This window comes from Eleutherodactylus coqui, chromosome 3 (genome assembly GCF_035609145.1).
Source record: "Eleutherodactylus coqui strain aEleCoq1 chromosome 3, aEleCoq1.hap1, whole genome shotgun sequence".
In the NCBI taxonomy this organism is placed as follows: domain Eukaryota; kingdom Metazoa; phylum Chordata; class Amphibia; order Anura; family Eleutherodactylidae; genus Eleutherodactylus; species Eleutherodactylus coqui.
The window spans coordinates 54,995,490-55,022,970 of record NC_089839.1 but is presented as its reverse complement, the minus strand read 5'-3'; the positions used below and the strand labels follow the sequence as shown (position 1 = coordinate 55,022,970).

Below are 27,481 nucleotides of genomic sequence, written 5' to 3'. Positions count from 1 at the left end.
GAAAAGAGAAATCAAAATCATATTCAACATAGGTTGCAGAAAAACAAGATTGTGTCTGGGACTGTCATTTTAACACACTTCTCACAGACCTGCTTTGTCTTGCTTTATTTTTAGAATTTTCCCAAACTGCCAGACTTGCTGCTGATTTCGCACTTTCATGGGTGCCAAAACTACAACACACGAAGATAGAAACGAGAACCAAATACGCTCATAGCAACATGCCGAAACCCGGGATCGAACCAGGGACCTTTAGATCTTCAGTCTAACGCTCTCCCAACTGAGCTATTTCGGCTGCAAGCACAACTTTTTACGATATTCTAAGACCGTCAAATTTGTGGTGTTTTGATCTGTTCCACGGTGAAAACTCCAAACATCGACAAAGGAAAAGAGAAATCAAAATCATATTCAACATAGGTTGCAGAAAACCAAGAATGTGTCTGGGACTGTCATTTTAACACACTTCTCACAGACCTGCATTTTCTTGCTATATTTTTAGAATTTTCCCAAACTGCCAGACTTTCTGCTGATTTCGCACTTTCATGGGTGCCAAAACTACAATACACGAAGAGAGAAACGAGAACCAAATACGCTCATAGCAACATGCCGAAACCCGGGATCGAACCAGGGACCTTTAGATCTTCAGTCTAACGCTCTCCCAACTGAGCTATTTCGGCTGCAAGCACAACTTTTTACGATATTCTAAGACCGTCAAATTTGTGGTGTTTTGATCTGTTCCACGGTGAAAACTCCAAACATCGACAAAGGAAAAGAGAAATCAAAATCATATTCAACATAGGTTGCAGAAAACCAAGAATGTGTCTGGGACTGTCATTTTAACACACTTCTCACAGACCTGCATTTTCTTGCTATATTTTTAGAATTTTCCCAAACTGCCAGACTTTCTGCTGATTTCGCACTTTCATGGGTGCCAAAACTACAACACACGAAGAGAGAAACGAGAACCAAATACGCTCATAGCAACATGCCGAAACCCGGGATCGAACCAGGGACCTTTAGATCTTCAGTCTAACGCTCTCCCAACTGAGCTATTTCGGCTGCAAGCGCAACTTTTTACGATATTCTAAGACCGTTAAATTTGTGGTGTTTTGATCTTTTCCACGGTGAAAACTCCAAACATCGACAAAGGAAAAGAGAAATCAAAATCATATTCAAAATAGGTTGCAGAAAACCAAGAATGTGTCTGGGACTGTCATTTTAACACACTTCTCACGGACCTGCTTTGTCTTGCTTTATTTTTAGAATTTTCCCAAACTGCCAGACTTGCTGCTGATTTCGCACTTTCACGGGTGCCAAAACTACAACAAACGAAGAGAGAAAAGAGAATCAAGTACGCACATAGCAACCTGCCAAAACCCGGGATCGAACCAGGGACCTTTAGATCTTCAGTCTAACGCTCTCCCAACTGAGCTATTTCGGCTGCAAGCACAACTTTTTACGATATTCTAAGACCGTCAAATTTGTGGTGTTTTGATCTGTTCCACGGTGAAAACTCCAAACATCGACAAAGGAAAAGAGAAATCAAAATCATATTCAACATAGGTTGCAGAAAACCAAGAATGTGTCTGGGACTGTCATTTTAACACACTTCTCACAGACCTGCATTTTCTTGCTATATTTTTAGAATTTTCCCAAACTGCCAGACTTTCTGCTGATTTCGCACTTTCATGGGTGCCAAAACTACAACACACGAAGAGAGAAACGAGAACCAAATACGCTCATAGCAACATGCCGAAACCCGGGATCGAACCAGGGACCTTTAGATCTTCAGTCTAACGCTCTCCCAACTGAGCTATTTCGGCTGCAAGCGCAACTTTTTACGATATTCTAAGACCGTTAAATTTGTGGTGTTTTGATCTTTTCCACGGTGAAAACTCCAAACATCGACAAAGGAAAAGAGAAATCAAAATCATATTCAAAATAGGTTGCAGAAAACCAAGAATGTGTCTGGGACTGTCATTTTAACACACTTCTCACGGACATGCTTTGTCTTGCTTTATTTTTAGAATTTTCCCAAACTGCCAGACTTGCTGCTGATTTCGCACTTTCACGGGTGCCAAAACTACAACAAACGAAGAGAGAAAAGAGAATCAAGTACGCACATAGCAACCTGCCAAAACCCGGGATCGAACCAGGGACCTTTAGATCTTCAGTCTAACGCTCTCCCAACTGAGCTATTTCGGCTGCATATGCAATGTTTTACGATATTCTAAGACCGTCAAATTTGTGGTGTTTTGATGTTTTCCAGGGAGAAAACTCCAAACATCGACAAAGGAAAAGAGAAATCAAAATCATATTCAACATAGGTTGCAGAAAACCAAGATTGTGTCTGGGACTGTCATTTTAACACACTTCTCACAGACCTGCTTTGTCTTGCTTTATTTTTAGAATTTTCCCAAACTGCCAGACTTGCTGCTGATTTCGCACTTTCATGGGTGCCAAAACTACAACACACGAAGATAGAAACGAGAACCAAATACGCTCATAGCAACATGCCGAAACCCGGGATCGAACCAGGGACCTTTAGATCTTCAGTCTAACGCTCTCCCAACTGAGCTATTTCGGCTGCAAGCACAACTTTTTACGATATTCTAAGACCGTCAAATTTGTGGTGTTTTGATCTGTTCCACGGTGAAAACTCCAAACATCGACAAAGGAAAAGAGAAATCAAAATCATATTCAACATAGGTTGCAGAAAACCAAGAATGTGTCTGGGACTGTCATTTTAACACACTTCTCACAGACCTGCATTTTCTTGCTATATTTTTAGAATTTTCCCAAACTGCCAGACTTTCTGCTGATTTCGCACTTTCATGGGTGCCAAAACTACAACACACGAAGAGAGAAACGAGAACCAAATACACTCATAGCAACATGCCGAAACCCGGGATCGAACCAGGGACCTTTAGATCTTCAGTCTAACGCTCTCCCAACTGAGCTATTTCGGCTGCATATGCAATGTTTTACGATATTCTAAGACCGTCAAATTTGTGGTGTTTTGATGTTTTCCAGGGAGAAAACTCCAAACATCGACAAAGGAAAAGAGAAATCAAAATCATATTCAACATAGGTTGCAGAAAACCAAGATTGTGTCTGGGACTGTCATTTTAACACACTTCTCACAGACCTGCTTTGTCTTGCTTTATTTTTAGAATTTTCCCAAACTGCCAGACTTGCTGCTGATTTCGCACTTTCATGGGTGCCAAAACTACAACACACGAAGATAGAAACGAGAACCAAATACGCTCATAGCAACATGCCGAAACCCGGGATCGAACCAGGGACCTTTAGATCTTCAGTCTAACGCTCTCCCAACTGAGCTATTTCGGCTGCAAGCACAACTTTTTACGATATTCTAAGACCGTTAAATTTGTGGTGTTTTGATCTTTTCCACGGTGAAAACTCCAAACATCGACAAAGGAAAAGAGAAATCAAAATCATATTCAAAATAGGTTGCAGAAAACCAAGAATGTGTCTGGGACTGTCATTTTAACACACTTCTCACGGACCTGCTTTGTCTTGCTTTATTTTTAGAATTTTCCCAAACTGCCAGACTTGCTGCTGATTTCGCACTTTCACGGGTGCCAAAACTACAACAAACGAAGAGAGAAAAGAGAATCAAGTACGCACATAGCAACCTGCCAAAACCCGGGATCGAACCAGGGACCTTTAGATCTTCAGTCTAACGCTCTCCCAACTGAGCTATTTCGGCTGCATATGCAATGTTTTACGATATTCTAAGACCGTCAAATTTGTGGTGTTTTGATGTTTTCCAGGGAGAAAACTCCAAACATCGACAAAGGAAAAGAGAAATCAAAATCATATTCAACATAGGTTGCAGAAAAACAAGATTGTGTCTGGGACTGTCATTTTAACACACTTCTCACAGACCTGCTTTGTCTTGCTTTATTTTTAGAATTTTCCCAAACTGCCAGACTTTCTGCTGATTTCGCACTTTCATGGGTGCCAAAACTACAACACACGAAGAGAGAAACGAGTACCAAGTACTCTCATAGCAACATGCCGAAACCCGGGATCGAACCAGGGACCTTTAGATCTTCAGTCTAACGCTCTCCCAACTGAGCTATTTTGGCTGCAAGCACAACTTTTTACGATATTCTAAGACCGTCAAATTTGTGGTGTTTTGATCTTTTCCACGGTGAAAACTCCAAACATCGACAAAGGAAAAGAGAAATCAAAATCATATTCAACATAGGTTGCAGAAAACCAAGAATGTGTCTGGGACTGTCATTTTAACACACTTCTCACAGACCTGCTTTTTCTTGCTTTATTTTTAGAATTTTCCCAAACTGCCAGACTTTCTGCTGATTTCGCACTTTAATGGGTGCCAAAACTACAACACACGAAGAGAGAAACGAGAACCAAATACGCTCATAGCAACATGCCGAAACCCGGGATCGAACCAGGGACCTTTAGATCTTCAGTCTAACGCTCTCCCAACTGAGCTATTTCGGCTGCATATGCAATGATTTACGATATTCTAAGACCGTCAAATTTGTGGTGTTTTGATGTTTTCCAGGGAGAAAACTCCAAACATCGACAAAGGAAAAGAGAAATCAAAATCATATTCGACATAGGTTGCAGAAAACCAAGAATGTGTCTGGGACTGTCATTTTAACACACTTCTCACGGACCTGCTTTGTCTTGCTTTATTTTTAGAATTTTCCCAAACTGCCAGACTTGCTGCTGATTTCGCACTTTCACGGGTGCCAAAACTACAACAAACGAAGAGAGAAAAGAGAATCAAGTACGCACATAGCAACCTGCCAAAACCCGGGATCGAACCAGGGACCTTTAGATCTTCAGTCTAACGCTCTCCCAACTGAGCTATTTCGGCTGCATATGCAATGTTTTACGATATTCTAAGACCGTCAAATTTGTGGTGTTTTGATGTTTTCCAGGGAGAAAACTCCAAACATCGACAAAGGAAAAGAGAAATCAAAATCATATTCAACATAGGTTGCAGAAAACCAAGAATGTGTCTGGGACTGTCATTTTAACACACTTCTCACAGACCTGCTTTTTCTTGCTATATTTTTAGAATTTTCCCAAACTGCCAGACTTTCTGCTGATTTCGCACTTTCATGGGTGCCAAAACTACAACACACGAAGAGAGAAACGAGAACCAAATACGCTCATAGCAACATGCCGAAACCCGGGATCGAACCAGGGACCTTTAGATCTTCAGTCTAACGCTCTCCCAACTGAGCTATTTCGGCTGCAAGCGCAACTTTTTACGATATTCTAAGACCGTTAAATTTGTGGTGTTTTGATCTTTTCCACGGTGAAAACTCCAAACATCGACAAAGGAAAAGAGAAATCAAAATCATATTCAAAATAGGTTGCAGAAAACCAAGAATGTGTCTGGGACTGTCATTTTAACACACTTCTCACGGACCTGCTTTGTCTTGCTTTATTTTTAGAATTTTCCCAAACTGCCAGACTTGCTGCTGATTTCGCACTTTCACGGGTGCCAAAACTACAACAAACGAAGAGAGAAAAGAGAATCAAGTACGCACATAGCAACCTGCCAAAACCCGGGATCGAACCAGGGACCTTTAGATCTTCAGTCTAACGCTCTCCCAACTGAGCTATTTCGGCTGCATATGCAATGTTTTACGATGTTCTAAGACCGTCAAATTTGTGGTGTTTTGATGTTTTCCAGGGAGAAAACTCCAAACATCGACAAAGGAAAAGAGAAATCAAAATCATATTCAACATAGGTTGCAGAAAACCAAGATTGTGTCTGGGACTGTCATTTTAACACACTTCTCACAGACCTGCTTTGTCTTGCTTTATTTTTAGAATTTTCCCAAACTGCCAGACTTTCTGCTGATTTCGCACTTTCATGGGTGCCAAAACTACAACACACGAAGAGAGAAACGAGAACCAAATACGCTCATAGCAACATGCCGAAACCCGGGATCGAACCAGGGACCTTTAGATCTTCAGTCTAACGCTCTCCCAACTGAGCTATTTCGGCTGCAAGCACAACTTTTTACGATATTCTAAGACCGTTAAATTTGTGGTGCTTTGATCTTTTCCACGGTGAAAACTCCAAACATCGACAAAGGAAAAGAGAAATCAAAATCATATTCAAAATAGGTTGCAGAAAACCAAGAATGTGTCTGAAACTGTCATTTTAACACACTTCTCACGGACCTGCTTTGTCTTGCTTTATTTTTAGAATTTTCCCAAACTGCCAGACTTGCTGCTGATTTCGCACTTTCACGGGAGCCAAAACTACAACAAACGAAGAGAGAAAAGAGAATCAAGTACGCACATAGCAACCTGCCAAAACCCGGGATCGAACCAGGGACCTTTAGATCTTCAGTCTAACGCTCTCCCAACTGAGCTATTTCGGCTGCATATGCAATGTTTTACGATGTTCTAAGACCGTCAAATTTGTGGTGTTTTGATGTTTTCCAGGGAGAAAACTCCAAACATCGACAAAGGAAAAGAGAAATCAAAATCATATTCAACATAGGTTGCAGAAAACCAAGATTGTGTCTGGGACTGTCATTTTAACACACTTCTCACAGACCTGCTTTGTCTTGCTTTATTTTTAGAATTTTCCCAAACTGCCAGACTTTCTGCTGATTTCGCACTTTCATGGGTGCCAAAACTACAACACACGAAGAGAGAAACGAGAACCAAATACGCTCATAGCAACATGCCGAAACCCGGGATCGAACCAGGGACCTTTAGATCTTCAGTCTAACGCTCTCCCAACTGAGCTATTTCGGCTGCAAGCACACCTTTTTACGATATTCTAAGACCGTTAAATTTGTGGTGTTTTGATCTTTTCCACGGTGAAAACTCCAAACATCGACAAAGGAAAAGAGAAATCAAAATCATATTCAAAATAGGTTGCAGAAAACCAAGAATGTGTCTGGGACTGTCATTTTAACACACTTCTCACGGACCTGCTTTGTCTTGCTTTATTTTTAGAATTTTCCCAAACTGCCAGACTTGCTGCTGATTTCGCACTTTAATGGGTGCCAAAACTACAACACACGAAGAGAGAAACGAGAACCAAATACGCTCATAGCAACATGCCGAAACCCGGGATCGAACCAGGGACCTTTAGATCTTCAGTCTAACGCTCTCCCAACTGAGCTATTTCGGCTGCATATGCAATGGTTTACGATATTCTAAGACCGTCAAATTTGTGGTGTTTTGATGTTTTCCAGGGAGAAAACTCCAAACATCGACAAAGGAAAAGAGAAATCAAAATCATATTCAACATAGGTTGCAGAAAACCAAGAATGTGTCTGGGACTGTCATTTTAACACACTTCTCACGGACCTGCTTTGTCTTGCTTTATTTTTAGAATTTTCCCAAACTGCCAGACTTGCTGCTGATTTCGCACTTTCACGGGTGCCAAAACTACAACAAACGAAGAGAGAAAAGAGAATCAAGTACGCACATAGCAACCTGCCAAAACCCGGGATCGAACCAGGGACCTTTAGATCTTCAGTCTAACGCTCTCCCAACTGAGCTATTTCGGCTGCATATGCAATGTTTTACGATATTCTAAGACCGTCAAATTTGTGGTGTTTTGATGTTTTCCAGGGAGAAAACTCCAAACATCGACAAAGGAAAAGAGAAATCAAAATCATATTCAACATAGGTTGCAGAAAACCAAGAATGTGTCTGGGACTGTCATTTTAACACACTTCTCACAGACCTGCTTTTTCTTGCTATATTTTTAGAATTTTCCCAAACTGCCAGACTTTCTGCTGATTTCGCACTTTCATGGGTGCCAAAACTACAACACACGAAGAGAGAAACGAGAACCAAATACACTCATAGCAACATGCCGAAACCCGGGATCGAACCAGGGACCTTTAGATCTTCAGTCTAACGCTCTCCCAACTGAGCTATTTCGGCTGCAAGCGCAACTTTTTACGATATTCTAAGACCGTTAAATTTGTGGTGTTTTGATCTTTTCCACGGTGAAAACTCCAAACATCGACAAAGGAAAAGAGAAATCAAAATCATATTCAAAATAGGTTGCAGAAAACCAAGAATGTGTCTGGGACTGTCATTTTAACACACTTCTCACGGACCTGCTTTGTCTTGCTTTATTTTTAGAATTTTCCCAAACTGCCAGACTTGCTGCTGATTTCGCACTTTCACGGGTGCCAAAACTACAACAAACGAAGAGAGAAAAGAGAATCAAGTACGCACATAGCAACCTGCCAAAACCCGGGATCGAACCAGGGACCTTTAGATCTTCAGTCTAACGCTCTCCCAACTGAGCTATTTCGGCTGCATATGCAATGTTTTACGATGTTCTAAGACCGTCAAATTTGTGGTGTTTTGATGTTTTCCAGGGAGAAAACTCCAAACATCGACAAAGGAAAAGAGAAATCAAAATCATATTCAACATAGGTTGCAGAAAACCAAGATTGTGTCTGGGACTGTCATTTTAACACACTTCTCACAGACCTGCTTTGTCTTGCTTTATTTTTAGAATTTTCCCAAACTGCCAGACTTTCTGCTGATTTCGCACTTTCATGGGTGCCAAAACTACAACACACGAAGAGAGAAACGAGAACCAAATACGCTCATAGCAACATGCCGAAACCCGGGATCGAACCAGGGACCTTTAGATCTTCAGTCTAACGCTCTCCCAACTGAGCTATTTTGGCTGCAAGCACAACTTTTTACGATATTCTAAGACCGTCAAATTTGTGGTGTTTTGATCTTTTCCACGGTGAAAACTCCAAACATCGACAAAGGAAAAGAGAAATCAAAATCATATTCAACATAGGTTGCAGAAAACCAAGAATGTGTCTGGGACTGTCATTTTAACACACTTCTCACAGACCTGCTTTTTCTTGCTTTATTTTTAGAATTTTCCCAAACTGCCAGACTTTCTGCTGATTTCGCACTTTAATGGGTGCCAAAACTACAACACACGAAGAGAGAAACGAGAACCAAATACGCTCATAGCAACATGCCGAAACCCGGGATCGAACCAGGGACCTTTAGATCTTCAGTCTAACGCTCTCCCAACTGAGCTATTTCGGCTGCATATGCAATGATTTACGATATTCTAAGACCGTCAAATTTGTGGTGTTTTGATGTTTTCCAGGGAGAAAACTCCAAACATCGACAAAGGAAAAGAGAAATCAAAATCATATTCAACATAGGTTGCAGAAAACCAAGAATGTGTCTGGGACTGTCATTTTAACACACTTCTCACGGACCTGCTTTGTCTTGCTTTATTTTTAGAATTTTCCCAAACTGCCAGACTTGCTGCTGATTTCGCACTTTCACGGGTGCCAAAACTACAACAAACGAAGAGAGAAAAGAGAATCAAGTACGCACATAGCAACCTGCCAAAACCCGGGATCGAACCAGGGACCTTTAGATCTTCAGTCTAACGCTCTCCCAACTGAGCTATTTCGGCTGCATATGCAATGTTTTACGATATTCTAAGACCGTCAAATTTGTGGTGTTTTGATGTTTTCCAGGGAGAAAACTCCAAACATCGACAAAGGAAAAGAGAAATCAAAATCATATTCAACATAGGTTGCAGAAAACCAAGAATGTGTCTGGGACTGTCATTTTAACACACTTCTCACAGACCTGCTTTTTCTTGCTATATTTTTAGAATTTTCCCAAACTGCCAGACTTTCTGCTGATTTCGCACTTTCATGGGTGCCAAAACTACAACACACGAAGAGAGAAACGAGAACCAAATACACTCATAGCAACATGCCGAAACCCGGGATCGAACCAGGGACCTTTAGATCTTCAGTCTAACGCTCTCCCAACTGAGCTATTTCGGCTGCAAGCGCAACTTTTTACGATATTCTAAGACCGTTAAATTTGTGGTGTTTTGATCTTTTCCACGGTGAAAACTCCAAACATCGACAAAGGAAAAGAGAAATCAAAATCATATTCAAAATAGGTTGCAGAAAACCAAGAATGTGTCTGGGACTGTCATTTTAACACACTTCTCACGGACCTGCTTTGTCTTGCTTTATTTTTAGAATTTTCCCAAACTGCCAGACTTGCTGCTGATTTCGCACTTTCACGGGTGCCAAAACTACAACAAACGAAGAGAGAAAAGAGAATCAAGTACGCACATAGCAACATGCCAAAACCCGGGATCGAACCAGGGACCTTTAGATCTTCAGTCTAACGCTCTCCCAACTGAGCTATTTCGGCTGCATATGCAATGTTTTACGATGTTCTAAGACCGTCAAATTTGTGGTGTTTTGATGTTTTCCAGGGAGAAAACTCCAAACATCGACAAAGGAAAAGAGAAATCAAAATCATATTCAACATAGGTTGCAGAAAACCAAGATTGTGTCTGGGACTGTCATTTTAACACACTTCTCACAGACCTGCTTTGTCTTGCTTTATTTTTAGAATTTTCCCAAACTGCCAGACTTTCTGCTGATTTCGCACTTTCATGGGTGCCAAAACTACAACACACGAAGAGAGAAACGAGAACCAAATACGCTCATAGCAACATGCCGAAACCCGGGATCGAACCAGGGACCTTTAGATCTTCAGTCTAACGCTCTCCCAACTGAGCTATTTCGGCTGCAAGCACAACTTTTTACGATATTCTAAGACCGTTAAATTTGTGGTGCTTTGATCTTTTCCACGGTGAAAACTCCAAACATCGACAAAGGAAAAGAGAAATCAAAATCATATTCAAAATAGGTTGCAGAAAACCAAGAATGTGTCTGGGACTGTCATTTTAACACACTTCTCACGGACCTGCTTTGTCTTGCTTTATTTTTAGAATTTTCCCAAACTGCCAGACTTGCTGCTGATTTCGCACTTTCACGGGAGCCAAAACTACAACAAACGAAGAGAGAAAAGAGAATCAAGTACGCACATAGCAACCTGCCAAAACCCGGGATCGAACCAGGGACCTTTAGATCTTCAGTCTAACGCTCTCCCAACTGAGCTATTTCGGCTGCATATGCAATGTTTTACGATGTTCTAAGACCGTCAAATTTGTGGTGTTTTGATGTTTTCCAGGGAGAAAACTCCAAACATCGACAAAGGAAAAGAGAAATCAAAATCATATTCAACATAGGTTGCAGAAAACCAAGATTGTGTCTGGGACTGTCATTTTAACACACTTCTCACAGACCTGCTTTGTCTTGCTTTATTTTTAGAATTTTCCCAAACTGCCAGACTTTCTGCTGATTTCGCACTTTCATGGGTGCCAAAACTACAACACACGAAGAGAGAAACGAGAACCAAATACGCTCATAGCAACATGCAGAAACCCGGGATCGAACCAGGGACCTTTAGATCTTCAGTCTAACGCTCTCCCAACTGAGCTATTTTGGCTGCAAGCACACCTTTTTACGATATTCTAAGACCGTTAAATTTGTGGTGTTTTGATCTTTTCCACGGTGAAAACTCCAAACATCGACAAAGGAAAAGAGAAATCAAAATCATATTCAAAATAGGTTGCAGAAAACCAAGAATGTGTCTGGGACTGTCATTTTAACACACTTCTCACGGACCTGCTTTGTCTTGCTTTATTTTTAGAATTTTCCCAAACTGCCAGACTTGCTGCTGATTTCGCACTTTCACGGGTGCCAAAACTACAACAAACGAAGAGAGAAAAGAGAATCAAGTACGCACATAGCAACCTGCCAAAACCCGGGATCGAACCAGGGACCTTTAGATCTTCAGTCTAACGCTCTCCCAACTGAGCTATTTCGACTGCATATGCAATGGTTTACGATATTCTAAGACCGTCAAATTTGTGGTGTTTTGATGTTTTCCAGGGAGAAAACTCCAAACATCGACAAAGGAAAAGAGAAATCAAAATCATATTCAACATAGGTTGCAGAAAACCAAGATTGTGTCTGGGACTGTCATTTTAACACACTTCTCACAGACCTGCTTTGTCTTGCTTTATTTTTAGAATTTTCCCAAACTGCCAGACTTTCTGCTGATTTCGCACTTTCATGGGTGCCAAAACTACAACACACGAAGAGAGAAACGAGTACCAAGTACTCTCATAGCAACATGCCGAAACCCGGGATCGAACCAGGGACCTTTAGATCTTCAGTCTAACGCTCTCCCAACTGAGCTATTTTGGCTGCAAGCACAACTTTTTACGATATTCTAAGACCGTCAAATTTGTGGTGTTTTGATCTTTTCCACGGTGAAAACTCCAAACATCGACAAAGGAAAAGAGAAATCAAAATCATATTCAACATAGGTTGCAGAAAACCAAGAATGTGTCTGGGACTGTCATTTTAACACACTTCTCACAGACCTGCTTTTTCTTGCTTTATTTTTAGAATTTTCCCAAACTGCCAGACTTTCTGCTGATTTCGCACTTTAATGGGTGCCAAAACTACAACACACGAAGAGAGAAACGAGAACCAAATACGCTCATAGCAACATGCCGAAACCCGGGATCGAACCAGGGACCTTTAGATCTTCAGTCTAACGCTCTCCCAACTGAGCTATTTCGGCTGCATATGCAATGATTTACGATATTCTAAGACCGTCAAATTTGTGGTGTTTTGATGTTTTCCAGGGAGAAAACTCCAAACATCGACAAAGGAAAAGAGAAATCAAAATCATATTCAACATAGGTTGCAGAAAACCAAGAATGTGTCTGGGACTGTCATTTTAACACACTTCTCACGGACCTGCTTTGTCTTGCTTTATTTTTAGAATTTTCCCAAACTGCCAGACTTGCTGCTGATTTCGCACTTTCACGGGTGCCAAAACTACAACAAACGAAGAGAGAAAAGAGAATCAAGTACGCACATAGCAACCTGCCAAAACCCGGGATCGAACCAGGGACCTTTAGATCTTCAGTCTAACGCTCTCCCAACTGAGCTATTTCGGCTGCATATGCAATGTTTTACGATATTCTAAGACCGTCAAATTTGTGGTGTTTTGATGTTTTCCAGGGAGAAAACTCCAAACATCGACAAAGGAAAAGAGAAATCAAAATCATATTCAACATAGGTTGCAGAAAACCAAGAATGTGTCTGGGACTGTCATTTTAACACACTTCTCACAGACCTGCTTTTTCTTGCTATATTTTTAGAATTTTCCCAAACTGCCAGACTTTCTGCTGATTTCGCACTTTCATGGGTGCCAAAACTACAACACACGAAGAGAGAAACGAGAACCAAATACACTCATAGCAACATGCCGAAACCCGGGATCGAACCAGGGACCTTTAGATCTTCAGTCTAACGCTCTCCCAACTGAGCTATTTCGGCTGCAAGCGCAACTTTTTACGATATTCTAAGACCGTTAAATTTGTGGTGTTTTGATCTTTTCCACGGTGAAAACTCCAAACATCGACAAAGGAAAAGAGAAATCAAAATCATATTCAAAATAGGTTGCAGAAAACCAAGAATGTGTCTGGGACTGTCATTTTAACACACTTCTCACGGACCTGCTTTGTCTTGCTTTATTTTTAGAATTTTCCCAAACTGCCAGACTTGCTGCTGATTTCGCACTTTCACGGGTGCCAAAACTACGACAAACGAAGAGAGAAAAGAGAATCAAGTACGCACATAGCAACATGCCAAAACCCGGGATCGAACCAGGGACCTTTAGATCTTCAGTCTAACGCTCTCCCAACTGAGCTATTTCGGCTGCATATGCAATGTTTTACGATGTTCTAAGACCGTCAAATTTGTGGTGTTTTGATGTTTTCCAGGGAGAAAACTCCAAACATCGACAAAGGAAAAGAGAAATCAAAATCATATTCAACATAGGTTGCAGAAAACCAAGATTGTGTCTGGGACTGTCATTTTAACACACTTCTCACAGACCTGCTTTGTCTTGCTTTATTTTTAGAATTTTCCCAAACTGCCAGACTTTCTGCTGATTTCGCACTTTCATGGGTGCCAAAACTACAACACACGAAGAGAGAAACGAGAACCAAATACGCTCATAGCAACATGCCGAAACCCGGGATCGAACCAGGGACCTTTAGATCTTCAGTCTAACGCTCTCCCAACTGAGCTATTTCGGCTGCAGGCACAACTTTTTACGATATTCTAAGACCGTTAAATTTGTGGTGCTTTGATCTTTTCCACGGTGAAAACTCCAAACATCGACAAAGGAAAAGAGAAATCAAAATCATATTCAAAATAGGTTGCAGAAAACCAAGAATGTGTCTGGGACTGTCATTTTAACACACTTCTCACGGACCTGCTTTGTCTTGCTTTATTTTTAGAATTTTCCCAAACTGCCAGACTTGCTGCTGATTTCGCACTTTCACGGGAGCCAAAACTACAACAAACGAAGAGAGAAAAGAGAATCAAGTACGCACATAGCAACCTGCCAAAACCCGGGATCGAACCAGGGACCTTTAGATCTTCAGTCTAACGCTCTCCCAACTGAGCTATTTCGGCTGCATATGCAATGTTTTACGATGTTCTAAGACCGTCAAATTTGTGGTGTTTTGATGTTTTCCAGGGAGAAAACTCCAAACATCGACAAAGGAAAAGAGAAATCAAAATCATATTCAACATAGGTTGCAGAAAACCAAGATTGTGTCTGGGACTGTCATTTTAACACACTTCTCACAGACCTGCTTTGTCTTGCTTTATTTTTAGAATTTTCCCAAACTGCCAGACTTTCTGCTGATTTCGCACTTTCATGGGTGCCAAAACTACAACACACGAAGAGAGAAACGAGAACCAAATACGCTCATAGCAACATGCAGAAACCCGGGATCGAACCAGGGACCTTTAGATCTTCAGTCTAACGCTCTCCCAACTGAGCTATTTTGGCTGCAAGCACACCTTTTTACGATATTCTAAGACCGTTAAATTTGTGGTGTTTTGATCTTTTCCACGGTGAAAACTCCAAACATCGACAAAGGAAAAGAGAAATCAAAATCATATTCAAAATAGGTTGCAGAAAACCAAGAATGTGTCTGGGACTGTCATTTTAACACACTTCTCACGGACCTGCTTTGTCTTGCTTTATTTTTAGAATTTTCCCAAACTGCCAGACTTGCTGCTGATTTCGCACTTTCACGGGAGCCAAAACTACAACAAACGAAGAGAGAAAAGAGAATCAAGTACGCACATAGCAACCTGCCAAAACCCGGGATCGAACCAGGGACCTTTAGATCTTCAGTCTAACGCTCTCCCAACTGAGCTATTTCGACTGCATATGCAATGGTTTACGATATTCTAAGACCGTCAAATTTGTGGTGTTTTGATGTTTTCCAGGGAGAAAACTCCAAACATCGACAAAGGAAAAGAGAAATCAAAATCATATTCAACATAGGTTGCAGAAAACCAAGATTGTGTCTGGGACTGTCATTTTAACACACTTCTCACAGACCTGCTTTGTCTTGCTTTATTTTTAGAATTTTCCCAAACTGCCAGACTTTCTGCTGATTTCGCACTTTCATGGGTGCCAAAACTACAACACACGAAGAGAGAAACGAGTACCAAGTACTCTCATAGCAACATGCCGAAACCCGGGATCGAACCAGGGACCTTTAGATCTTCAGTCTAACGCTCTCCCAACTGAGCTATTTTGGCTGCAAGCACAACTTTTTACGATATTCTAAGACCGTCAAATTTGTGGTGTTTTGATCTTTTCCACGGTGAAAACTCCAAACATCGACAAAGGAAAAGAGAAATCAAAATCATATTCAACATAGGTTGCAGAAAACCAAGAATGTGTCTGGGACTGTCATTTTAACACACTTCTCACAGACCTGCTTTTTCTTGCTTTATTTTTAGAATTTTCCCAAACTGCCAGACTTTCTGCTGATTTCGCACTTTAATGGGTGCCAAAACTACAACACACGAAGAGAGAAACGAGAACCAAATACGCTCATAGCAACATGCCGAAACCCGGGATCGAACCAGGGACCTTTAGATCTTCAGTCTAACGCTCTCCCAACTGAGCTATTTCGGCTGCATATGCAATGATTTACGATATTCTAAGACCGTCAAATTTGTGGTGTTTTGATGTTTTCCAGGGAGAAAACTCCAAACATCGACAAAGGAAAAGAGAAATCAAAATCATATTCAACATAGGTTGCAGAAAACCAAGAATGTGTCTGGGACTGTCATTTTAACACACTTCTCACGGACCTGCTTTGTCTTGCTTTATTTTTAGAATTTTCCCAAACTGCCAGACTTGCTGCTGATTTCGCACTTTCACGGGTGCCAAAACTACAACAAACGAAGAGAGAAAAGAGAATCAAGTACGCACATAGCAACCTGCCAAAACCCGGGATCGAACCAGGGACCTTTAGATCTTCAGTCTAACGCTCTCCCAACTGAGCTATTTCGGCTGCATATGCAATGTTTTACGATATTCTAAGACCGTCAAATTTGTGGTGTTTTGATGTTTTCCAGGGAGAAAACTCCAAACATCGACAAAGGAAAAGAGAAATCAAAATCATATTCAACATAGGTTGCAGAAAACCAAGAATGTGTCTGGGACTGTCATTTTAACACACTTCTCACAGACCTGCTTTTTCTTGCTATATTTTTAGAATTTTCCCAAACTGCCAGACTTTCTGCTGATTTCGCACTTTCATGGGTGCCAAAACTACAACACACGAAGAGAGAAACGAGAACCAAATACACTCATAGCAACATGCCGAAACCCGGGATCGAACCAGGGACCTTTAGATCTTCAGTCTAACGCTCTCCCAACTGAGCTATTTCGGCTGCAAGCGCAACTTTTTACGATATTCTAAGACCGTTAAATTTGTGGTGTTTTGATCTTTTCCACGGTGAAAACTCCAAACATCGACAAAGGAAAAGAGAAATCAAAATCATATTCAAAATAGGTTGCAGAAAACCAAGAATGTGTCTGGGACTGTCATTTTAACACACTTCTCACGGACCTGCTTTGTCTTGCTTTATTTTTAGAATTTTCCCAAACTGCCAGACTTGCTGCTGATTTCGCACTTTCACGGGTGCCAAAACTACGACAAACGAAGAGAGAAAAGAGAATCAAGTACGCACATAGCAACATGCCAAAACCCGGGATCGAACCAGGGACCTTTAGATCTTCAGTCTAACGCTCTCCCAACTGAGCTATTTCGGCTGCATATGCAATGTTTTACGATGTTCTAAGACCGTCAAATTTGTGGTGTTTTGATGTTTTCCAGGGAGAAAACTCCAAACATCGACAAAGGAAAAGAGAAATCAAAATCATATTCAACATAGGTTGCAGAAAACCAAGATTGTGTCTGGGACTGTCATTTTAACACACTTCTCACAGACCTGCTTTGTCTTGCTTTATTTTTAGAATTTTCCCAAACTGCCAGACTTTCTGCTGATTTCGCACTTTCATGGGTGCCAAAACTACAACACACGAAGAGAGAAACGAGAACCAAATACGCTCATAGCAACATGCCGAAACCCGGGATCGAACCAGGGACCTTTAGATCTTCAGTCTAACGCTCTCCCAACTGAGCTATTTCGGCTGCAAGCACAACTTTTTACGATATTCTAAGACCGTTAAATTTGTGGTGCTTTGATCTTTTCCACGGTGAAAACTCCAAACATCGACAAAGGAAAAGAGAAATCAAAATCATATTCAAAATAGGTTGCAGAAAACCAAGAATGTGTCTGGGACTGTCATTTTAACACACTTCTCACGGACCTGCTTTGTCTTGCTTTATTTTTAGAATTTTCCCAAACTGCCAGACTTGCTGCTGATTTCGCACTTTCACGGGAGCCAAAACTACAACAAACGAAGAGAGAAAAGAGAATCAAGTACGCACATAGCAACCTGCCAAAACCCGGGATCGAACCAGGGACCTTTAGATCTTCAGTCTAACGCTCTCCCAACTGAGCTATTTCGGCTGCATATGCAATGTTTTACGATGTTCTAAGACCGTCAAATTTGTGGTGTTTTGATGTTTTCCAGGGAGAAAACTCCAAACATCGACAAAGGAAAAGAGAAATCAAAATCATATTCAACATAGGTTGCAGAAAACCAAGATTGTGTCTGGGACTGTCATTTTAACACACTTCTCACAGACCTGCTTTGTCTTGCTTTATTTTTAGAATTTTCCCAAACTGCCAGACTTTCTGCTGATTTCGCACTTTCATGGGTGCCAAAACTACAACACACGAAGAGAGAAACGAGAACCAAATACGCTCATAGCAACATGCAGAAACCCGGGATCGAACCAGGGACCTTTAGATCTTCAGTCTAACGCTCTCCCAACTGAGCTATTTTGGCTGCAAGCACACCTTTTTACGATATTCTAAGACCGTTAAATTTGTGGTGTTTTGATCTTTTCCACGGTGAAAACTCCAAACATCGACAAAGGAAAAGAGAAATCAAAATCATATTCAAAATAGGTTGCAGAAAACCAAGAATGTGTCTGGGACTGTCATTTTAACACACTTCTCACGGACCTGCTTTGTCTTGCTTTATTTTTAGAATTTTCCCAAACTGCCAGACTTGCTGCTGATTTCGCACTTTCACGTTTTGATCTTTTCCACGGTGAAAACTCCAAACATCGACAAAGGAAAAGAGAAATCAAAATCATATTCAACATAGGTTGCAGAAAACCAAGAATGTGTCTGGGACTGTCATTTTAACACACTTCTCACAGACCTGCTTTTTCTTGCTTTATTTTTAGAATTTTCCCAAACTGCCAGACTTTCTGCTGATTTCGCACTTTAATGGGTGCCAAAACTACAACACACGAAGAGAGAAACGAGAACCAAATACGCTCATAGCAACATGCCGAAACCCGGGATCGAACCAGGGACCTTTAGATCTTCAGTCTAACGCTCTCCCAACTGAGCTATTTCGGCTGCATATGCAATGATTTACGATATTCTAAGACCGTCAAATTTGTGGTGTTTTGATGTTTTCCAGGGAGAAAACTCCAAACATCGACAAAGGAAAAGAGAAATCAAAATCATATTCAACATAGGTTGCAGAAAACCAAGAATGTGTCTGGGACTGTCATTTTAACACACTTCTCACGGACCTGCTTTGTCTTGCTTTATTTTTAGAATTTTCCCAAACTGCCAGACTTGCTGCTGATTTCGCACTTTCACGGGTGCCAAAACTACAACAAACGAAGAGAGAAAAGAGAATCAAGTACGCACATAGCAACCTGCCAAAACCCGGGATCGAACCAGGGACCTTTAGATCTTCAGTCTAACGCTCTCCCAACTGAGCTATTTCGGCTGCATATGCAATGTTTTACGATATTCTAAGACCGTCAAATTTGTGGTGTTTTGATGTTTTCCAGGGAGAAAACTCCAAACATCGACAAAGGAAAAGAGAAATCAAAATCATATTCAACATAGGTTGCAGAAAACCAAGAATGTGTCTGGGACTGTCATTTTAACACACTTCTCACAGACCTGCTTTTTCTTGCTATATTTTTAGAATTTTCCCAAACTGCCAGACTTTCTGCTGATTTCGCACTTTCATGGGTGCCAAAACTACAACACACGAAGAGAGAAACGAGAACCAAATACACTCATAGCAACATGCCGAAACCCGGGATCGAACCAGGGACCTTTAGATCTTCAGTCTAACGCTCTCCCAACTGAGCTATTTCGGCTGCAAGCGCAACTTTTTACGATATTCTAAGACCGTTAAATTTGTGGTGTTTTGATCTTTTCCACGGTGAAAACTCCAAACATCGACAAAGGAAAAGAGAAATCAAAATCATATTCAAAATAGGTTGCAGAAAACCAAGAATGTGTCTGGGACTGTCATTTTAACACACTTCTCACGGACCTGCTTTGTCTTGCTTTATTTTTAGAATTTTCCCAAACTGCCAGACTTGCTGCTGATTTCGCACTTTCACGGGTGCCAAAACTACGACAAACGAAGAGAGAAAAGAGAATCAAGTACGCACATAGCAACATGCCAAAACCCGGGATCGAACCAGGGACCTTTAGATCTTCAGTCTAACGCTCTCCCAACTGAGCTATTTCGGCTGCATATGCAATGTTTTACGATGTTCTAAGACCGTCAAATTTGTGGTGTTTTGATGTTTTCCAGGGAGAAAACTCCAAACATCGACAAAGGAAAAGAGAAATCAAAATCATATTCAACATAGGTTGCAGAAAACCAAGATTGTGTCTGGGACTGTCATTTTAACACACTTCTCACAGACCTGCTTTGTCTTGCTTTATTTTTAGAATTTTCCCAAACTGCCAGACTTTCTGCTGATTTCGCACTTTCATGGGTGCCAAAACTACAACACACGAAGAGAGAAACGAGAACCAAATACGCTCATAGCAACATGCCGAAACCCGGGATCGAACCAGGGACCTTTAGATCTTCAGTCTAACGCTCTCCCAACTGAGCTATTTCGGCTGCAAGCACAACTTTTTACGATATTCTAAGACCGTTAAATTTGTGGTGCTTTGATCTTTTCCACGGTGAAAACTCCAAACATCGACAAAGGAAAAGAGAAATCAAAATCATATTCAAAATAGGTTGCAGAAAACCAAGAATGTGTCTGGGACTGTCATTTTAACACACTTCTCACGGACCTGCTTTGTCTTGCTTTATTTTTAGAATTTTCCCAAACTGCCAGACTTGCTGCTGATTTCGCACTTTCACGGGAGCCAAAACTACAACAAACGAAGAGAGAAAAGAGAATCAAGTACGCACATAGCAACCTGCCAAAACCCGGGATCGAACCAGGGACCTTTAGATCTTCAGTCTAACGCTCTCCCAACTGAGCTATTTCGGCTGCATATGCAATGTTTTACGATGTTCTAAGACCGTCAAATTTGTGGTGTTTTGATGTTTTCCAGGGAGAAAACTCCAAACATCGACAAAGGAAAAGAGAAATCAAAATCATATTCAACATAGGTTGCAGAAAACCAAGATTGTGTCTGGGACTGTCATTTTAACACACTTCTCACAGACCTGCTTTGTCTTGCTTTATTTTTAGAATTTTCCCAAACTGCCAGACTTTCTGCTGATTTCGCACTTTCATGGGTGCCAAAACTACAACACACGAAGAGAGAAACGAGAACCAAATACGCTCATAGCAACATGCAGAAACCCGGGATCGAACCAGGGACCTTTAGATCTTCAGTCTAACGCTCTCCCAACTGAGCTATTTTGGCTGCAAGCACACCTTTTTACGATATTCTAAGACCGTTAAATTTGTGGTGTTTTGATCTTTTCCACGGTGAAAACTCCAAACATCGACAAAGGAAAAGAGAAATCAAAATCATATTCAAAATAGGTTGCAGAAAACCAAGAATGTGTCTGGGACTGTCATTTTAACACACTTCTCACGGACCTGCTTTGTCTTGCTTTATTTTTAGAATTTTCCCAAACTGCCAGACTTGCTGCTGATTTCGCACTTTCACGGGAGCCAAAACTACAACAAACGAAGAGAGAAAAGAGAATCAAGTACGCACATAGCAACCTGCCAAAACCCAGGATCGAACCAGGGACCTTTAGATCTTCAGTCTAACGCTCTCCCAACTGAGCTATTTCGACTGCATATGCAATGGTTTACGATATTCTAAGACCGTCAAATTTGTGGTGTTTTGATGTTTTCCAGGGAGAAAACTCCAAACATCGACAAAGGAAAAGAGAAATCAAAATCATATTCAACATAGGTTGCAGAAAACCAAGATTGTGTCTGGGACTGTCATTTTAACACACTTCTCACAGACCTGCTTTGTCTTGCTTTATTTTTAGAATTTTCCCAAACTGCCAGACTTTCTGCTGATTTCGCACTTTCATGGGTGCCAAAACTACAACACACGAAGAGAGAAACGAGTACCAAGTACTCTCATAGCAACATGCCGAAACCCGGGATCGAACCAGGGACCTTTAGATCTTCAGTCTAACGCTCTCCCAACTGAGCTATTTTGGCTGCAAGCACAACTTTTTACGATATTCTAAGACCGTCAAATTTGTGGTGTTTTGATCTTTTCCACGGTGAAAACTCCAAACATCGACAAAGGAAAAGAGAAATCAAAATCATATTCAACATAGGTTGCAGAAAACCAAGAATGTGTCTGGGACTGTCATTTTAACACACTTCTCACAGACCTGCTTTTTCTTGCTTTATTTTTAGAATTTTCCCAAACTGCCAGACTTTCTGCTGATTTCGCACTTTAATGGGTGCCAAAACTACAACACACGAAGAGAGAAACGAGAACCAAATACGCTCATAGCAACATGCCGAAACCCGGGATCGAACCAGGGACCTTTAGATCTTCAGTCTAACGCTCTCCCAACTGAGCTATTTCGGCTGCATATGCAATGATTTACGATATTCTAAGACCGTCAAATTTGTGGTGTTTTGATGTTTTCCAGGGAGAAAACTCCAAACATCGACAAAGGAAAAGAGAAATCAAAATCATATTCAACATAGGTTGCAGAAAACCAAGAATGTGTCTGGGACTGTCATTTTAACACACTTCTCACGGACCTGCTTTGTCTTGCTTTATTTTTAGAATTTTCCCAAACTGCCAGACTTGCTGCTGATTTCGCACTTTCACGGGTGCCAAAACTACAACAAACGAAGAGAGAAAAGAGAATCAAGTACGCACATAGCAACCTGCCAAAACCCGGGATCGAACCAGGGACCTTTAGATCTTCAGTCTAACGCTCTCCCAACTGAGCTATTTCGGCTGCATATGCAATGTTTTACGATATTCTAAGACCGTCAAATTTGTGGTGTTTTGATGTTTTCCAGGGAGAAAACTCCAAACATCGACAAAGGAAAAGAGAAATCAAAATCATATTCAACATAGGTTGCAGAAAACCAAGAATGTGTCTGGGACTGTCATTTTAACACACTTCTCACAGACCTGCTTTTTCTTGCTATATTTTTAGAATTTTCCCAAACTGCCAGACTTTCTGCTGATTTCGCACTTTCATGGGTGCCAAAACTACAACACACGAAGAGAGAAACGAGAACCAAATACACTCATAGCAACATGCCGAAACCCGGGATCGAACCAGGGACCTTTAGATCTTCAGTCTAACGCTCTCCCAACTGAGCTATTTCGGCTGCAAGCGCAACTTTTTACGATATTCTAAGACCGTTAAATTTGTGGTGTTTTGATCTTTTCCACGGTGAAAACTCCAAACATCGACAAAGGAAAAGAGAAATCAAAATCATATTCAAAATAGGTTGCAGAAAACCAAGAATGTGTCTGGGACTGTCATTTTAACACACTTCTCACGGACCTGCTTTGTCTTGCTTTATTTTTAGAATTTTCCCAAACTGCCAGACTTGCTGCTGATTTCGCACTTTCACGGGTGCCAAAACTACAACAAACGAAGAGAGAAAAGAGAATCAAGTACGCACATAGCAACCTGCCAAAACCCGGGATCGAACCAGGGACCTTTAGATCTTCAGTCTAACGCTCTCCCAACTGAGCTATTTCGGCTGCATATGCAATGTTTTACGATGTTCTAAGACCGTCAAATTTGTGGTGTTTTGATGTTTTCCAGGGAGAAAACTCCAAACATCGACAAAGGAAAAGAGAAATCAAAATCATATTCAACATAGGTTGCAGAAAACCAAGATTGTGTCTGGGACTGTCATTTTAACACACTTCTCACAGACCTGCTTTGTCTTGCTTTATTTTTAGAATTTTCCCAAACTGCCAGACTTTCTGCTGATTTCGCACTTTCATGGGTGCCAAAACTACAACACACGAAGAGAGAAACGAGAACCAAATACGCTCATAGCAACATGCCGAAACCCGGGATCGAACCAGGGACCTTTAGATCTTCAGTCTAACGCTCTCCCAACTGAGCTATTTCGGCTGCAAGCACAACTTTTTACGATATTCTAAGACCGTTAAATTTGTGGTGCTTTGATCTTTTCCACGGTGAAAACTCCAAACATCGACAAAGGAAAAGAGAAATCAAAATCATATTCAAAATAGGTTGCAGAAAACCAAGAATGTGTCTGGGACTGTCATTTTAACACACTTCTCACGGACCTGCTTTGTCTTGCTTTATTTTTAGAATTTTCCCAAACTGCCAGACTTGCTGCTGATTTCGCACTTTCACGGGAGCCAAAACTACAACAAACGAAGAGAGAAAAGAGAATCAAGTACGCACATAGCAACCTGCCAAAACCCGGGATCGAACCAGAGACCTTTAGATCTTCAGTCTAACGCTCTCCCAACTGAGCTATTTCGGCTGCATATGCAATGGTTTACGATATTCTAAGACCGTCAAATTTGTGGTGTTTTGATGTTTTCCAGGGAGAAAACTCCAAACATCGACAAAGGAAAAGAGAAATCAAAATCATATTCAACATAGGTTGCAGAAAACCAAGATTGTGTCTGGGACTGTCATTTTAACACACTTCTCACAGACCTGCTTTGTCTTGCTTTATTTTTAGAATTTTCCCAAACTGCCAGACTTTCTGCTGATTTCGCACTTTCATGGGTGCCAAAACTACAACACACGAAGAGAGAAACGAGTACCAAGTACTCTCATAGCAACATGCCGAAACCCGGGATCGAACCAGGGACCTTTAGATCTTCAGTCTAACGCTCTCCCAACTGAGCTATTTTGGCTGCAAGCACAACTTTTTACGATATTCTAAGACCGTCAAATTTGTGGTGTTTTGATCTTTTCCACGGTGAAAACTCCAAACATCGACAAAGGAAAAGAGAAATCAAAATCATATTCAACATAGGTTGCAGAAAACCAAGATTGTGTCTGGGACTGTCATTTTAACACACTTCTCACAGACCTGCTTTGTCTTGCTTTATTTTTAGAATTTTCCCAAACTGCCAGACTTTCTGCTGATTTCGCACTTTCATGGGTGCCAAAACTACAACACACGAAGAGAGAAACGAGAACCAAATACGCTCATAGCAACATGCAGAAACCCGGGATCGAACCAGGGACCTTTAGATCTTCAGTCTAACGCTCTCCCCACTGAGCTATTTCGGCTGCAAGCACACCTTTTTACGATATTCTAAGACCGTTAAATTTGTGGTGTTTTGATCTTTTCCACGGTGAAAACTCCAAACATCGACAAAGGAAAAGAGAAATCAAAATCATATTCAAAATAGGTTGCAGAAAACCAAGAATGTGTCTGGGACTGTCATTTTAACACACTTCTCACGGACCTGCTTTGTCTTGCTTTATTTTTAGAATTTTCCCAAACTGCCAGACTTGCTGCTGATTTCGCACTTTCACGTTTTGATCTTTTCCACGGTGAAAACTCCAAACATCGACAAAGGAAAAGAGAAATCAAAATCATATTCAACATAGGTTGCAGAAAACCAAGAATGTGTCTGGGACTGTCATTTTAACACACTTCTCACAGACCTGCTTTTTCTTGCTTTATTTTTAGAATTTTCCCAAACTGCCAGACTTTCTGCTGATTTCGCACTTTAATGGGTGCCAAAACTACAACACACGAAGAGAGAAACGAGAACCAAATACGCTCATAGCAACATGCCGAAACCCGGGATCGAACCAGGGACCTTTAGATCTTCAGTCTAACGCTCTCCCAACTGAGCTATTTCGGCTGCATATGCAATGATTTACGATATTCTAAGACCGTCAAATTTGTGGTGTTTTGATGTTTTCCAGGGAGAAAACTCCAAACATCGACAAAGGAAAAGAGAAATCAAAATCATATTCAACATAGGTTGCAGAAAACCAAGAATGTGTCTGGGACTGTCATTTTAACACACTTCTCACGGACCTGCTTTGTCTTGCTTTATTTTTAGAATTTTCCCAAACTGCCAGACTTGCTGCTGATTTCGCACTTTCACGGGTGCCAAAACTACAACAAACGAAGAGAGAAAAGAGAATCAAGTACGCACATAGCAACCTGCCAAAACCCGGGATCGAACCAGGGACCTTTAGATCTTCAGTCTAACGCTCTCCCAACTGAGCTATTTCGGCTGCATATGCAATGTTTTACGATATTCTAAGACCGTCAAATTTGTGGTGTTTTGATGTTTTCCAGGGAGAAAACTCCAAACATCGACAAAGGAAAAGAGAAATCAAAATCATATTCAACATAGGTTGCAGAAAACCAAGAATGTGTCTGGGACTGTCATTTTAACACACTTCTCACAGACCTGCTTTTTCTTGCTATATTTTTAGAATTTTCCCAAACTGCCAGACTTTCTGCTGATTTCGCACTTTCATGGGTGCCAAAACTACAACACACGAAGAGAGAAACGAGAACCAAATACACTCATAGCAACATGCCGAAACCCGGGATCGAACCAGGGACCTTTAGATCTTCAGTCTAACGCTCTCCCAACTGAGCTATTTCGGCTGCAAGCGCAACTTTTTACGATATTCTAAGACCGTTAAATTTGTGGTGTTTTGATCTTTTCCACGGTGAAAACTCCAAACATCGACAAAGGAAAAGAGAAATCAAAATCATATTCAAAATAGGTTGCAGAAAACCAAGAATGTGTCTGGGACTGTCATTTTAACACACTTCTCACGGACCTGCTTTGTCTTGCTTTATTTTTAGAATTTTCCCAAACTGCCAGACTTGCTGCTGATTTCGCACTTTCACGGGTGCCAAAACTACGACAAACGAAGAGAGAAAAGAGAATCAAGTACGCACATAGCAACATGCCAAAACCCGGGATCGAACCAGGGACCTTTAGATCTTCAGTCTAACGCTCTCCCAACTGAGCTATTTCGGCTGCATATGCAATGTTTTACGATGTTCTAAGACCGTCAAATTTGTGGTGTTTTGATGTTTTCCAGGGAGAAAACTCCAAACATCGACAAAGGAAAAGAGAAATCAAAATCATATTCAACATAGGTTGCAGAAAACCAAGATTGTGTCTGGGACTGTCATTTTAACACACTTCTCACAGACCTGCTTTGTCTTGCTTTATTTTTAGAATTTTCCCAAACTGCCAGACTTTCTGCTGATTTCGCACTTTCATGGGTGCCAAAACTACAACACACGAAGAGAGAAACGAGAACCAAATACGCTCATAGCAACATGCCGAAACCCGGGATCGAACCAGGGACCTTTAGATCTTCAGTCTAACGCTCTCCCAACTGAGCTATTTCGGCTGCAAGCACAACTTTTTACGATATTCTAAGACCGTTAAATTTGTGGTGCTTTGATCTTTTCCACGGTGAAAACTCCAAACATCGACAAAGGAAAAGAGAAATCAAAATCATATTCAAAATAGGTTGCAGAAAACCAAGAATGTGTCTGGGACTGTCATTTTAACACACTTCTCACGGACCTGCTTTGTCTTGCTTTATTTTTAGAATTTTCCCAAACTGCCAGACTTGCTGCTGATTTCGCACTTTCACGGGAGCCAAAACTACAACAAACGAAGAGAGAAAAGAGAATCAAGTACGCACATAGCAACCTGCCAAAACCCGGGATCGAACCAGGGACCTTTAGATCTTCAGTCTAACGCTCTCCCAACTGAGCTATTTCGGCTGCATATGCAATGTTTTACGATGTTCTAAGACCGTCAAATTTGTG

At 41.1% G+C, this 27,481-nt stretch overlaps 31 non-coding genes across 31 annotated transcripts; all 31 read right to left on the bottom strand.

Annotated features, from left to right (window-relative positions):
* Positions 1 to 219: 219 nt before the first annotated feature.
* Positions 220 to 292, bottom strand: TRNAF-GAA (transfer RNA phenylalanine (anticodon GAA)). Its single transcript has one exon. It is a non-coding gene; the product is annotated as a tRNA-Phe (tRNA).
* Positions 293 to 601: 309 nt separating this feature from the next.
* Positions 602 to 674, bottom strand: TRNAF-GAA (transfer RNA phenylalanine (anticodon GAA)). Its single transcript has one exon. It is a non-coding gene; the product is annotated as a tRNA-Phe (tRNA).
* A 309-nt stretch (positions 675 to 983) lies between these two features.
* Positions 984 to 1,056, bottom strand: TRNAF-GAA (transfer RNA phenylalanine (anticodon GAA)). The gene has a single exon. It is a non-coding gene; the product is annotated as a tRNA-Phe (tRNA).
* A 691-nt stretch (positions 1,057 to 1,747) lies between these two features.
* TRNAF-GAA (transfer RNA phenylalanine (anticodon GAA)) lies at positions 1,748 to 1,820 on the bottom strand. Its single transcript has one exon. It is a non-coding gene; the product is annotated as a tRNA-Phe (tRNA).
* Positions 1,821 to 2,511: 691 nt separating this feature from the next.
* Positions 2,512 to 2,584, bottom strand: TRNAF-GAA (transfer RNA phenylalanine (anticodon GAA)). The gene has a single exon. It is a non-coding gene; the product is annotated as a tRNA-Phe (tRNA).
* A 309-nt stretch (positions 2,585 to 2,893) lies between these two features.
* TRNAF-GAA (transfer RNA phenylalanine (anticodon GAA)) lies at positions 2,894 to 2,966 on the bottom strand. Its single transcript has one exon. It is a non-coding gene; the product is annotated as a tRNA-Phe (tRNA).
* A 309-nt stretch (positions 2,967 to 3,275) lies between these two features.
* Positions 3,276 to 3,348, bottom strand: TRNAF-GAA (transfer RNA phenylalanine (anticodon GAA)). The gene has a single exon. It is a non-coding gene; the product is annotated as a tRNA-Phe (tRNA).
* A 1,073-nt stretch (positions 3,349 to 4,421) lies between these two features.
* On the bottom strand, positions 4,422 to 4,494 carry TRNAF-GAA (transfer RNA phenylalanine (anticodon GAA)). Its single transcript has one exon. It is a non-coding gene; the product is annotated as a tRNA-Phe (tRNA).
* Positions 4,495 to 5,185: 691 nt separating this feature from the next.
* TRNAF-GAA (transfer RNA phenylalanine (anticodon GAA)) lies at positions 5,186 to 5,258 on the bottom strand. The gene has a single exon. It is a non-coding gene; the product is annotated as a tRNA-Phe (tRNA).
* A 691-nt stretch (positions 5,259 to 5,949) lies between these two features.
* TRNAF-GAA (transfer RNA phenylalanine (anticodon GAA)) lies at positions 5,950 to 6,022 on the bottom strand. Its single transcript has one exon. It is a non-coding gene; the product is annotated as a tRNA-Phe (tRNA).
* Positions 6,023 to 6,713: 691 nt separating this feature from the next.
* TRNAF-GAA (transfer RNA phenylalanine (anticodon GAA)) lies at positions 6,714 to 6,786 on the bottom strand. The gene has a single exon. It is a non-coding gene; the product is annotated as a tRNA-Phe (tRNA).
* Positions 6,787 to 7,095: 309 nt separating this feature from the next.
* On the bottom strand, positions 7,096 to 7,168 carry TRNAF-GAA (transfer RNA phenylalanine (anticodon GAA)). Its single transcript has one exon. It is a non-coding gene; the product is annotated as a tRNA-Phe (tRNA).
* Positions 7,169 to 7,859: 691 nt separating this feature from the next.
* TRNAF-GAA (transfer RNA phenylalanine (anticodon GAA)) lies at positions 7,860 to 7,932 on the bottom strand. Its single transcript has one exon. It is a non-coding gene; the product is annotated as a tRNA-Phe (tRNA).
* A 1,073-nt stretch (positions 7,933 to 9,005) lies between these two features.
* TRNAF-GAA (transfer RNA phenylalanine (anticodon GAA)) lies at positions 9,006 to 9,078 on the bottom strand. The gene has a single exon. It is a non-coding gene; the product is annotated as a tRNA-Phe (tRNA).
* Positions 9,079 to 9,769: 691 nt separating this feature from the next.
* TRNAF-GAA (transfer RNA phenylalanine (anticodon GAA)) lies at positions 9,770 to 9,842 on the bottom strand. Its single transcript has one exon. It is a non-coding gene; the product is annotated as a tRNA-Phe (tRNA).
* A 691-nt stretch (positions 9,843 to 10,533) lies between these two features.
* TRNAF-GAA (transfer RNA phenylalanine (anticodon GAA)) lies at positions 10,534 to 10,606 on the bottom strand. The gene has a single exon. It is a non-coding gene; the product is annotated as a tRNA-Phe (tRNA).
* A 1,837-nt stretch (positions 10,607 to 12,443) lies between these two features.
* Positions 12,444 to 12,516, bottom strand: TRNAF-GAA (transfer RNA phenylalanine (anticodon GAA)). Its single transcript has one exon. It is a non-coding gene; the product is annotated as a tRNA-Phe (tRNA).
* A 691-nt stretch (positions 12,517 to 13,207) lies between these two features.
* TRNAF-GAA (transfer RNA phenylalanine (anticodon GAA)) lies at positions 13,208 to 13,280 on the bottom strand. The gene has a single exon. It is a non-coding gene; the product is annotated as a tRNA-Phe (tRNA).
* Positions 13,281 to 13,971: 691 nt separating this feature from the next.
* On the bottom strand, positions 13,972 to 14,044 carry TRNAF-GAA (transfer RNA phenylalanine (anticodon GAA)). Its single transcript has one exon. It is a non-coding gene; the product is annotated as a tRNA-Phe (tRNA).
* Positions 14,045 to 15,881: 1,837 nt separating this feature from the next.
* TRNAF-GAA (transfer RNA phenylalanine (anticodon GAA)) lies at positions 15,882 to 15,954 on the bottom strand. The gene has a single exon. It is a non-coding gene; the product is annotated as a tRNA-Phe (tRNA).
* A 691-nt stretch (positions 15,955 to 16,645) lies between these two features.
* TRNAF-GAA (transfer RNA phenylalanine (anticodon GAA)) lies at positions 16,646 to 16,718 on the bottom strand. The gene has a single exon. It is a non-coding gene; the product is annotated as a tRNA-Phe (tRNA).
* Positions 16,719 to 17,409: 691 nt separating this feature from the next.
* Positions 17,410 to 17,482, bottom strand: TRNAF-GAA (transfer RNA phenylalanine (anticodon GAA)). Its single transcript has one exon. It is a non-coding gene; the product is annotated as a tRNA-Phe (tRNA).
* Positions 17,483 to 18,757: 1,275 nt separating this feature from the next.
* On the bottom strand, positions 18,758 to 18,830 carry TRNAF-GAA (transfer RNA phenylalanine (anticodon GAA)). Its single transcript has one exon. It is a non-coding gene; the product is annotated as a tRNA-Phe (tRNA).
* A 691-nt stretch (positions 18,831 to 19,521) lies between these two features.
* TRNAF-GAA (transfer RNA phenylalanine (anticodon GAA)) lies at positions 19,522 to 19,594 on the bottom strand. The gene has a single exon. It is a non-coding gene; the product is annotated as a tRNA-Phe (tRNA).
* Positions 19,595 to 20,285: 691 nt separating this feature from the next.
* TRNAF-GAA (transfer RNA phenylalanine (anticodon GAA)) lies at positions 20,286 to 20,358 on the bottom strand. The gene has a single exon. It is a non-coding gene; the product is annotated as a tRNA-Phe (tRNA).
* A 1,837-nt stretch (positions 20,359 to 22,195) lies between these two features.
* TRNAF-GAA (transfer RNA phenylalanine (anticodon GAA)) lies at positions 22,196 to 22,268 on the bottom strand. The gene has a single exon. It is a non-coding gene; the product is annotated as a tRNA-Phe (tRNA).
* A 691-nt stretch (positions 22,269 to 22,959) lies between these two features.
* TRNAF-GAA (transfer RNA phenylalanine (anticodon GAA)) lies at positions 22,960 to 23,032 on the bottom strand. The gene has a single exon. It is a non-coding gene; the product is annotated as a tRNA-Phe (tRNA).
* Positions 23,033 to 23,723: 691 nt separating this feature from the next.
* On the bottom strand, positions 23,724 to 23,796 carry TRNAF-GAA (transfer RNA phenylalanine (anticodon GAA)). Its single transcript has one exon. It is a non-coding gene; the product is annotated as a tRNA-Phe (tRNA).
* A 1,657-nt stretch (positions 23,797 to 25,453) lies between these two features.
* Positions 25,454 to 25,526, bottom strand: TRNAF-GAA (transfer RNA phenylalanine (anticodon GAA)). Its single transcript has one exon. It is a non-coding gene; the product is annotated as a tRNA-Phe (tRNA).
* Positions 25,527 to 26,217: 691 nt separating this feature from the next.
* On the bottom strand, positions 26,218 to 26,290 carry TRNAF-GAA (transfer RNA phenylalanine (anticodon GAA)). Its single transcript has one exon. It is a non-coding gene; the product is annotated as a tRNA-Phe (tRNA).
* Positions 26,291 to 26,981: 691 nt separating this feature from the next.
* TRNAF-GAA (transfer RNA phenylalanine (anticodon GAA)) lies at positions 26,982 to 27,054 on the bottom strand. Its single transcript has one exon. It is a non-coding gene; the product is annotated as a tRNA-Phe (tRNA).
* Positions 27,055 to 27,481: the final 427 nt, after the last annotated feature.